Source organism: Aquila chrysaetos, chromosome 21 (assembly GCF_900496995.4).
Source record: "Aquila chrysaetos chrysaetos chromosome 21, bAquChr1.4, whole genome shotgun sequence".
NCBI lineage: Eukaryota > Metazoa > Chordata > Aves > Accipitriformes > Accipitridae > Aquila > Aquila chrysaetos.
This window is the reverse complement of record NC_044024.1, coordinates 24,432,285-24,444,094: the sequence shown is the minus strand read 5'-3', so window position 1 is coordinate 24,444,094 and position 11,810 is coordinate 24,432,285.

Here is an 11,810-nt window from a genome sequence, read left to right as displayed (position 1 = left end):
TGTGTATCAAAGCCATGCCCCCACGGGCAAAGACAGACTGCAAAGTCCAGCTCCTCACATGCACGTCTTAGAGTTAGCATCTGGCAGAGCAGAGCAGGCGACTGGAACAGAAAGTGTTTTGTAACCGAACGACAGACAGAGGAGGAGACGATGAACTGGACACACATTATTTCAGACACATTTTTGATGATGCTTTGACTCCAAACTGTTTCAACTTTAGGATGAAAAATGTCAAGCTATTAGTTCATAGTGCAGAACAGAGCTGCTTGGAGACTTTGGGGCTAGAGGGAGATGATGTGAAAGAGAATTATTTTGTATCTGTGTTCTTTTTTTTTTTTTTTTTTTCTCTTTTCCCAATTCCCCTGAGGCTTTTCAACTTATAAATCTGTGCACTTGTGTGGCAGCTACATTGACCGGCTCTGTCATGTCAATAACCCATGTCACACAGCATCCTGGAGAGCTTGTTGACATTGAAGAACACAACAGCTCATCCCAGTCCCAGGCCCGCTTTGCATCCACTTTCAGAGATGTCTTCTAAACAAAAGCTGACTGGAGTATACAGGATGGAAGCAGCGGGGACTGCTGAAGAGTGGAAAGAAGACTAGAGCAAGCTGAAGATCCTGGACAGGAATAGCCGCGTTTGCTGTAGACTGAAATACTCTGGCAGAGCTCAGTGAAGAGCATTGGACAAATTAAGCAGAAGTCAGTAAATAGGAATCAAGATGAACAGCAGGGCTAATCTGGAGCCAGGACTTGGACAGCCACATCTGGTACTGGCTCAGGTTGAGAGAAATAAAAATAGGACCATAGAAGTGATGGGCACCATGCGGCAGAGAAAGCTCAGCACAGCTGCTGAAAAGCAAAGGTTGTTTTTCCCTTACCAGCTGCAACCCTGTCTGCATTTCAGTGGGCCTTGTCAGAAAGACAATCCAGGTAGCAATACCTAACTGGGCTCTCCCAAGCTTTCAACAGGTTCCTTAGCTGAAAGTGCTCTTGAAGCCCAAATAATCCCAAAGGGACTGATGAAAGACCAGCTAAGCACCAAACCAAAGACACCTTTCCATTGCTACAAGGTTCAACAACTGGGAGACTTTCAAACGTCCATTCCTGAGCCTCTCAGCTGTGCCTTCAGCAGAGCCCAACGTCCCGGTGGTGAGTGCAAACAGGCTGCTGGCCATGCTGAGACCAAGGTGGAAAAATGACACCTCCATCTTCTCCATCGTGTCCCCTTTCTCAGTGCTGGATGCAGATCCTCTCCTGCCTGAAGGTCCACGTCTGTTACACATGCACATTCCTGATGCCTCTTTGACCTGTCCCCGGGCATGGTGGGCTCTGCCTGGCCTGGGATGGACTATCCCAGATGTACCACACGTGAGAGAGAGCACATGGGCTGGCAGGGTCAGGGACTCACCCCAGCATCCCCTTGGCATGGTGGGCAGCAAAACCCCATGCCCCAGAGTGAAGCGCGCTGCTGCAGGTACCTGGCTGTGGCCCCTCCACCACGCCATCATTAAGCAGGAGAGGTTTCAAAGTGCAGTTCCACTATCCAAAGATGAAAGTGCCTTCCCTAATCGACTGCACTCTCCCCAGCAATTAACTGCTGAACCCACTAATGCTTTAACGAATTCTCCTCATTAAAGAGCAAATGCCTTGGTGCTGGGGGCCAGCAGAGTAAGAAGGCAATTAAAGCAACCCCAGCTCCTGCCCACCCACGTGCCTGGCTGAGGACACAGCCTCTCAGGCTGCTGCTTGGAAGGGATTTGTCACCCGAGCCCTCTCCCCACTTGATCTGACACGGATTTGCCCCATGAATGTGGGTTGCAGATCCCCACCCAGAAACAGTTTTGAGAGAGAGGCTGGTTTAATGTGTACTGAAGCAGCCCATCGGTGGCCACCACGTCCCACCTGTCCCAGCACGCAAACGCTCATGGATCTCCTCCTCACCCAAGCATATTCCCAGCTGAGACACTCCAGGGACCTTTCCTATTCATGACACCCTCTGCTAGCAAACCAGTGATGTCAGCTGCCGAAATTAATGTCACCTTGGAAATGCACAGCCTGAGTTCTCCTCTCGCAGCTCCCCACCTGCCATCACCCATCCACATCAGAACGCAGTGTGACCGGTGAGGCACAGCTGCCTACTTCTATCTATCTTGGGAGAGGATTAAATTGGATATTAGGAAAAATTTCTTCACTGAAAGGGTTGTCAAGCGTTGGAACAGGCTGCCCAGGGAAGTGGTTGAGTCACCATCCCTGGAGGTATTTAAAAGACTTGTAAACGTGGTGCTTAGGGACATGGTTTAGTGGTGGGCTTGGTTGGCAGTGTTAGGTTTACGGTTGGACTTGATGATCTTAAAGGTCTTTTCCGACCTAAATGATTCTGTGATTCTATCACTCCTATTGTATTTCCCTTTGCATGCCCAGTTACTCGCGATTCTCCTGCACATTTCAGCTCGGTTGGCCAAAGCATCATTTTCAGGGCTTACGCAACTCAGAAGCCAGAGAAATCCCAAGGACGTGTTAGAATAGCCTGCCTGTTGTTTCCTAACAAGACACATGAGCCCTAAACTGTCTCCCCACGCTGTAATAGATCTGCTCATCACAGCACCGTTGTCACTTCAGCTGAGAAGTTCCTAGAGGGCAGAATATGTCAGACGGTTAAGAGAAACACCGACATCCAAAGGGTGTAAGAGGAAGGGTCCACGTGAGATCAAGCTGTATGGTAAAGCAGTCAGTGTTTGTGAGAACAGACTTCAGACAGAGGGCTGGGTATCCGCAGGAGTGGAAAGGATGCTTTCAGTCTCGATAAGAATGAACGACTGAGACATGCATATGAGCATGCCATGGAAAGTTAACCTCTTAAGCAGGAGGCATCTGTGGCACCTTCGTGCCGGTGTTTGAAAGAGGGAAGTTTCTCTAAACCAGTTTTGATTCTGGTTCAATAAGAGGATTAGAGCTGAGCAAGCTCGTCTGGGCCAGTGATTCATTTGATGAATTCAGGCAGCAATTCTGTTTGCAGATTGTCAGGGAAGAGGCTTTGATTTGGAGAAATTTCTTCGTTATTCTCAATTATTCAGAGAACATCTTGCTACATCAGCACTTCTGCTGATGGGCAGTTTGCAAATCGTTTGCTGTGATGGTGGCCTTTGTGCTATTCACATTGCAAGGTCTCAGGTCATTGCATGACATGGTCTTTGTGCCAGGATTTCTGCCTAAAACTTCAGCAGGGGCTAGAGGCAAATCAACAGGATTTCATACTGGCTGCAGAGCTTTTCTTCAGGGTTTTCTCACAGGAAGAAGGTGTGACCAAGTAAGTGGGCAACTTGTGTGACAAATGGCTGAGGAGCTGAGTGCCTGCGATTGCCCCAAATGACAAGCTACAATGGTTTTCTGAAGTGGGAAAACGTGCTTTTACAAATATTTTCACACCTTGTGAAAGAGATTAGCTAGCAAGCTGGGAAAGCAGGGTAGGTCTACCTGGGAGGTTTTTTTCCCCCAGCTCCATTGGTTAGTCCATAAAAGCTGCTAGCTACAGACTTAGCATGCATGGATTAAGGGATTTGTAAGAAAACAGAAGAAAATATGCAACGTGATCATCGCCACTCCCAAGGCCCATGTCAGTAGCATGACTTTGAATCACAACTGTCTCTGCCATTCTCCATTGCTAGATGGACCCAGGGGCAGCCTTGGAGGCTGGCACTGTAGCACCCACCTCTGCCTCCCTCTTAGGCATCCATCTCCATAGTGTATGAGGTCCCAGCATAATTTTTACTTTGCTTTGCAGAGATTTCACTAAGAAATACCCTGCAACCAAGGGTTAGTCTCAGTGCTGGGGAGAGTGGCTCATGGGCACTAATTTTAACATGGCCAGGCCAAGCTGTCTGCCCCACGCAGGGCTCAAGCCTGTCCCACCTGCCCCACACATCTTTCCTGATGGTCAAAACCTTCTTTTGAAGACCAATCATTATTTATAGTTTTTGACACAGACACAAGGACATTTGGAAATGCTTTTCAATGAAAGTAAAACCCAACATTTTCTTTTAATTTCTCTGTGCAAAATGAAAGCCAGCTCACTGCTCTATTTTTAGCTTCCCCATAACAAGCCGCATGAGCAGGCGAGAGGAACAGCATGTTGATGAGGAAGGTTATCGCACTCCGAACCTCCCATCGTTCCTGCAAATGAGCTGTGCTCAAAGAGGTTTGCCAGCAGCCCGTGCTGGGGTCTCTCCCACCTCTAGCAAAGGAGCAGTGCAATGCCCCAAACAGGCAGCAGCGAGCAGTGGGCCTAGGAAAGCTGTCGGTCTCCTTGCTATGAGCAAGAAGTCCAAGTCTGCCAAAGAGGTTGGGGGTGGACTGATACCTGTTGGTTCCTCAATAGCATCGTCCTGCTGGGACAGAGCAGCCCAGCTGCGGCAGAGACCCCACTGTGCCGGGATTCATGGATGCATTTGGTGTCTCTGCTGACTCGCTTTTGCCTTTGACTTGAGGTTTGAGCTTAGGTGTACTGAGCAAAATTACCATTGTGAGAATGAAGAGGAGCCCCTGTTTGGGAAAGAAATATTCCACAGACAGCTTTGGCCCAATGAATCATCCTGGAAGGAGATGACAAGACCTGAAGCATGGTTAGATGGCAGGGAAGGGCAGCACTTCAAGCTCCCTGAAACATGCTAGAAAAGAAGGAATAAGCTTGACCTAGATACATGAAATAACATGGTCCCTGGCAAAGTACTGCAGCAAGAGTGAGAATTTCACATTCATTAAAAACCCAACTCACTCGCTGTCCACAGATACAAACAGCCTGGAATTAGGCATGCACAGGGATGAAACGGCTTCAGCACAAGCTGAATTCAGATTACAAAGTGCCACAGCTATGAGGCAGCCTCCAGGAAAGCTGCGTGCTCCACCTGCCCTGCACTGCGCTCGGGCACTCAGCGGTACCAGGAGCCGTCTGCCTTTACCAATCCTCCAAGGTCTTTCCTTCGTGCAGTTGGGTCCGTAGCTTGCTCTCCAAAAGCTGGAGGCATTGCTTTCAGGAATTCCTCTTCTCCCCAATGCACCAGCCCTAGCAGACCATGGTGGTCAAATGGGGTTGTGTCACACCACAGGTTGCACCAGCAGTGGTGTTACAAGATTGGCAAGGGTGTGTTAAATCCCACTGTCAGCCAGGAGCAACAGTGACACGGGGACCCTCTTCTGGCAGTACCTGGTCACCATGGCTGGTCTTGCCCTGCAAGCAGGCTGTGCTTGCCTTGCCTGGTGGGATGGATGCATTTGTGTCCTGCCACCTTACTCCGCAGTTGGTGGCCCCCAGGTCTCTGCAGGGTGGTCCACGCTGTATGGGAGGGTGGAAGGCACTGGTGGTTGCTGGAGGACTCCTTGCCCGGGGTTACCAGTTAGCATCATTGCTTGCACACTGTTCCCAGCATGGTGTGAGGCTGTGCCTGCTGCATTCACCGCCCTGGGGCCCATCCTAGGTTTTCCCTCCAGTGTGTTACAACAGTGTGAGCTGAAACAAGTCTGCTCGGGTATTTTCCTCGTGCCCTCGAGCAGGTAATGTGGACCAAGGAGCATGGAGGTCTCTGATCCTCACGCCACGTGCAGAACATGCCCGGACTGGCGGAGCCTGTCTGGCAGGCGCTCATTAGCAGTAACAGTGCCTGCTTTGGTACTCCAGGTTCTTATTAAAGCTTGGGCACTGCTTCACATCCCCACCCAGGAGTGTGGGAAACGTAATTGCTCTCTGGGTGCTAAAGAGCTAGCATGCAGGGTGCTGAACATGGGCAATCTGAGCCAGGGAAGGGGAGTGGGAACCCAGGCCAACATTAATTTGGGAAGTGCAAGGAATTTGTGATAGACTCCCCATGCCCACCCATAGCCCAAGGGCATGTTGCAACAGTGCTGGCCCAGGTTTCCTTCCACCACTGGGAATGACGGCACAGTAGCCTGATCCCAGCCTTAACAGACTCACAGCTCACCTCAGGGCAATGGCTGAGGACTGGCCCCTCTCTCCTGATGGGCCCTGCAGCTCAAGGGGGGGTCTGTGCCCCATCCTCTGGCAGCTCTGCTCTGGAGCAGGGAGGTCTGCAGAGCCTTCTCCTGCAACACCCATCCTCTGTGCCATCACAAGATGCTCTGCAGGACACTTTCTAACAGCTCTGCAGCCCAGGTCTCTAACATTGAGGTTTTCTGCCTGCTGTTCACCAGATGATCTCAAAGCTGGCGTGCAAACAGCTGGCTCACCCAGCCCTGGCTCTGTGGGCTGGGGGCTGCTTCTCCCCTGCCCTGCTCAGCAACCAGGAGGGAAGATGCCAGCACCTGGTCTGGCAGCCTGTGTCTTAGAGCCAGGAACAGGCAGAGGGCAGAGGTAGGAAAAGCCTGTAAATATTTACAAAGAGGGAAAAACCGCAATCTGGGCTAGCAGGGGCTGTTGCTCCAGGCCAGAGCTAGGTGAACCATATGGCCTGAATCCTCCTTGACTCTGAGAACAGGATCCCTCCCAAAACCATCTCTCTGTGCAGGGGGGTAATTTAAACAAAGCGTGCTGCTTGCCAGGGCCACCACCAGCACTATTATGTCCCACACTTCACTCATAAACTCGCCTGTCGGTAAGCACGGCCCCACGTACCTCAGAGAGGCAGCTCTTCCAGGAGTGATGCACGCGGAGCCCAGCGGAGCTGGGGCAGCAGGGAGGGCAGGCAGACCCTGCGCCCCGAGCCCTGGCTGTGCCGTGCCCTGCTTGCTGGCTGATGAATCCCCCTCTCTAGCCACGAGCTCTGCCCGACAGCAGGGCCCCAGGCTGGAGACGTGCCCGTGAGCTCCCGAGGGGTGGCAGGGGTGCAGCACCTTTCCTATCCTGCTGCTCCAGCCGTCACGATGTTTCCTGCCAGAACGCTTCACCCAGGCAGCTGCAGCTCAGTCCCGGAGTGTGACAGCAACACTGGGCAGCCTGTAGTGGCACGACTGCATGCTGTTTTCTCCTGCAAAGGTCAGGGGCAAGGTCTGGCACACACTCACTGCCAGACTCTGGTTATTTCAGCTAGCAGTGCAGGGGAGCATGTCTGGCAGAGCTGTGCTCTGTGTCACAGGGAGCCCAGCCCAACGCGTCCCCTGGTCCCCATGGTCATCAGCATCTCCAGCAGTAACCTGGGTGACCCACCAGGCAAAGGGAGACCTGCTGTCCCCTAGCAGCCAGCGCATCTTGGGAAGGGGATCTGCTAACTGGGGCAGAACAGGACGTGGAGGCAATAAGCAGCCCCAAGCTCATGTGCCCCAGGAACCATCACCCAGCTGTCCCCTAAACTCTCTTCACCTCTGTGAGGGGCTGGTCTTTGTCCTAGTGCCTGTGTGGGAGGGAAAGGGCTCAAGAAAGTAAGTTTTCTTTGGGCTCAGTGTCCCTCAGAGCTGTGCACTGTTGGAAAGCACTGGAGTGCCACAGGCCCAGTAAATTACTCCCAAGCCCAGTCCCTCCAGGACTGCTGGGGGGGCCATCGCTTTGGTGGAGCCGTGCAAGTGTGCAGCCAAAGGCCTTGCTGACCGGTGCATTGCCAAACCCGCAACCAGCGTAACTGCAGCAGGCTGAGCTCGGATGCCCACCCCTCAAGGGCACCATCACATTAATCTGAAGTGAAAAGGTTGATGGCTTGGTGTGTTTGGCTTTTCCTGCTTTGATGGCTCTGTTTTTCACCCTGTCCTCTCCTGGCCTTATGGGAACCTTATTAAGAACATATTTCTGGACACTTGCTGTGGGAGCTGGCAGGGTTACCCTCCCACCGCAGAGAGTAGAGATCTAGCCCTGTGCATGCAATACGAAGCACATCCCCATCCCGCGTTGCCCAGGCAGTGCTGCTCAAGGGAAAAGCTTCGCCTGAAGTAGAAATGTTGTTTCCCCTCTCCTGTAGAGGGGAGAAGCCCCTGAACCCTGTACCTGGGAACTGTTTCCCAGAGGTGGAGGAGGAACCCGGTTTCCATCATTCACAGTGGGAACGTGCCATCTCTTCCACGCTCCCTCTACCCCTGCCCAGGTCATGTCGCAGGAGCTTGGCCATCTATGGTCACCCTGAGCAGGAACAGTTCCCATGTATGGGTCTAATTCAGAGCCCACAAAAGGCAGTGAGAGTCTTTCACTGGCATCAAGGGGGCTTTAGCTCAGGGCTGCACCATTATGAGTCCCCTCCCTTGACTTCACCCCATTGCTGCTCCTCCTGTGCCCTTTCCCTCCAGCTAGTAGCCCCACGAGCTCCTGTGCAACAAGGACAGTCTGCTTAGCCACTTCGTGTGCTGGGTCCTCTCTCGAGCTTTTCCTCCTCCATCACGTTTGCGACACGGCCTGTGGTCCCAGGCAGGGAAGCGGCAGCTGCCAGATGTCTGCCTGCAACATTAATCAGAGTGGGAATGGCAGGTAATCTGCAAGAGAGACAAAGGGGTTTTATAGCCTGGTTAGCCAGTTTCAAGCAGAATTGTTGAAAGCATCTTCTAAACCACAGCTTTCAACGATTATGAGCTCCATATATTTAGATTTCCAGCACTTGGTGGATGAGGGAGCTGACAAGCTCTGTCTCAGATCCGTCACTCACATCGTGCTAATGCGATTCAGGATGGCAGCGCTGCTCTCGGGGGGCTTTCCACGCTACCTGCCATTAGCAGAGCATGGTGGGGGAGCAGGGGCTCACTGGGCTTCAGCCCAGGACACCAGGAGCAGTGCTGAATGGGGATGGCTTTCCTTCTCTGCAAGAAACTTCTGGGAAACATTTTTCTCTCCCAAAGTAGGATGAAAAGTTTCGTAACCTCACCATCACTGATCATCCAGGAAGAATTCAGCCTGAACCACTTACATTTTATCTGTCTGGCAAATTCCATATTGATTTGGAGCCGTTTAAAACTTTTCACCATTTTTTACCCCCAAATGAGTTGAAATCAACTGTTGCCTGTAGACCGGTTTGGTCTTTTTTCAAACTGGCACTTCTTCAGCAATGAGGAGAACCGTTGAAACCCAAAGACCCGGGATCACAGGGGCTGTGCAGAAAGACAGTAGGAACCTGTCTCGGAGGAGCTGCACAGACATGGGTGATGGCTGGGGAGCACTGGCTGGTGGAGGGGAATGGGGAGGGCTGGGGCCAGGGGAGCCAGGACAAGAGCAGAGAAGGGGCAGAGGATAGTGTAGCCCCTTGCTCTCCAGGCCAGATGCTATGTGGGCAGCTCCTGTCCCAGGCTGTCTGGTTGTAGAGTGCAGGAAAATGATGGGGAACCCTAAGGAGAGGCAAAAAAAGGGATATAAAGTAAAAATAGTCAATGCTAAACACCCGTCTGGTGGGGCAGGCTTGCTGGTTTGTTATGCTTCTGTGTTCTTCTTCAGCCTCCTCTGCCTTCCTTTCTCCATCCAGGCCTGCCCCCCATTTCAGAGAGGATTTGCTCTGCAAGCCCAAGGCAAGTTGCAACTCAAAGGGCTGGTACAAGATTGATAGCAGCCTGCTGGTTGCTTCATGTGGCTGGGAGCATCAACTGAATGAAGGAGACCACCTTGGGCGCTTCAGTGTCTGATACTGAAAGGAAACAGCAAAGGGAGAGAGGAAATCCAGGCATGTGTGGTGGAGGTAGTGGAGCACGGGCAAGCAGGGGACTCTGCAGAAGCATCTCCCGGGCTCCAGCCAGCCCCCAAACAGAAGACCTCAAGAAGGTCTATCCTCTCCTGGGGAATCAGTTTGCAGGGAACAGAAGGAGATGAAGGTCAAGGCTGAGGAACAGGTTGGGGCTGATAAACCTGATGGAAGGTGGTGCAGCCTGGTGCCCAGATAAAGACCAGAGGCTTCAGGTTTCCAGTTATCTCTTTGGGTTGCCACGTGGAGTCCAGCACAAGGGGAGGACCATGGGAGCAGCCTTTACAGAGCTACAGGCTGACCAACAGTTTTCACACCAGCAGGCCCTCTCCAGGGAGGGAGAGGTGAAAGGAAGATAAAGGTGAACCCAGCTGCATACAGAGCATGTCCCAGAGCAATAAGCAAGAAGGCAGGGGCTCAGGATATGGTGCCCTGAAATGTAAGTTAATTTTGCAGAGCACTGGCTTCTGGGCATGGAAATGAGTGAGCAGCATCCCATGCGGACACATGCCAGCCCTGCTCCTTGCTCAGTGCAGAGCCCCCAGCTCTGCTGGGGGGTGAGACCACAGCAAAGCCTCTGCTTTCACCACCTACTCCCCAAATGAGGAGCAGATGCTGGTGTCTCCCTTTCGTTCTTGCCCAACTCCCTTCTTGCTTCTCCTCCTTCCCCCAGGCCTGGCTCTGCTGCCACAGGCTGAACTTGGCTTGGTGCTGCCTCTGGTCGGCTGAAGAGGCAAGCCCTGATCTCGGTGGGGAAGATCCCCCAGGCATCAGCCCTGTGGTCCATTGGAGAGGGATGGGGCCAGGCTCCAAGTGTGCGGCAGCAGTGGGGACAGACCTCCCAGATGCCTCCCCTCCTCACCAGGCACCCAAATAAGGCCTTTTCTAACAACAGCCCAACAAGGCAGAGCTGCTATGAAACCTCCCAGCAAGGCTCACGCAAGTACCAGCAGCACCAAGCCAAATCGTGTCTGGTTAGGGACATACATGGCACAGGGCGAAGGAACCACTCAGTGTTACCCATGCTTCAGTCCCAACCCCAGCTGAGACAGCGGGGTGATGTGGAAGAAGGTATCGAGATGCGATATTGAAAGGCATGTTGCGTCTGGGCACCAGTATGACTGGCTTCCTCCATCACTTTGGTGACAGCGGCAGTGGACCTGTTGCTGTCTTGCCTCCAAGCCTCCAAGGACAGCCCGGGACAGTGTGTCAGGGCACAGAAAGAAAGGGCTGGCTGCTCCCTGAGGGCTGCTGAGCCAGGAGCCACCCCAGCACAGGCAGTACCAGCCAGGACACAGTCCTTAACCACTTGGAAACTCTCTTTTCCAGAGCAAGGTCCCTCGGCAGTCCAGATGAGGCAAGGTGCTGAATCAGGTCCCAGGTCTATCTAAGAGCAGCAGGAGACGGAGCCAGTTGCAGAAGTCAAGACACAGCTAACAACATGGGTCCAAAGTCCATGCAGGAGACAGGATGCAGACAAAGCTACAGCACACATCCAAGAGGCCCTTTCAGAAGACAGCATAGGTCCAAGGTCCCTCTAGGAAATGGAGCCCAAGACAGACCTGACCGCTGGTAAACCTACAACATGGCTCAGGCAAGGACTGAAGGCCCATGGGCAAAGGGTAGGACTGGAGGCTTCAGCCTGACACTGTAGCAGGCAGCAGTGTTCCACAGAGGACAGCGATTGCTTGATCCACGTAGTATGGGCTGCTTCATTCACTAGTCTGTGTTTCTTCTGTCCTGCACCGGACCTATGGAGAGACTGGCCGCAGTGGAGAGGTGAGCTGGGACAAGAGAGCTCTGTCCTGCCTTGGGCACTGCCAGCATGAGCCAAGCTCCGTCCTCACCAAAACCGCTGCAGGTCCTGCAGGACACAAACTAAAGCAGTGTTTAGGAGAGGGGCAGGAAGAGGTCTTGCCTGTCTAAGAGCCAATGATGTTTAAGGTATGGTTTCACTACCCAGGAGAAGCTGGGGCTGCTGGGAAAGCTCCATCTTCACTGTGCAATGTAGGGCTAGACCAGGGCGAGCATAAACTCTGCACGACCGCGGTGGAGCTGTTTGTCTTGGGGTTTGATTCACGGCTGTTGGCTGTGGTGGCAGGTGCTTTAACGACGCTCCTTCCAGGAGGCTCTCCATCCAGCCGACAGCAAATACTTCTCCCTACGCAGGACAGCACGACAGCCGCTTACTCTTTCTCTCCTGCTCTGGGAGGAAGA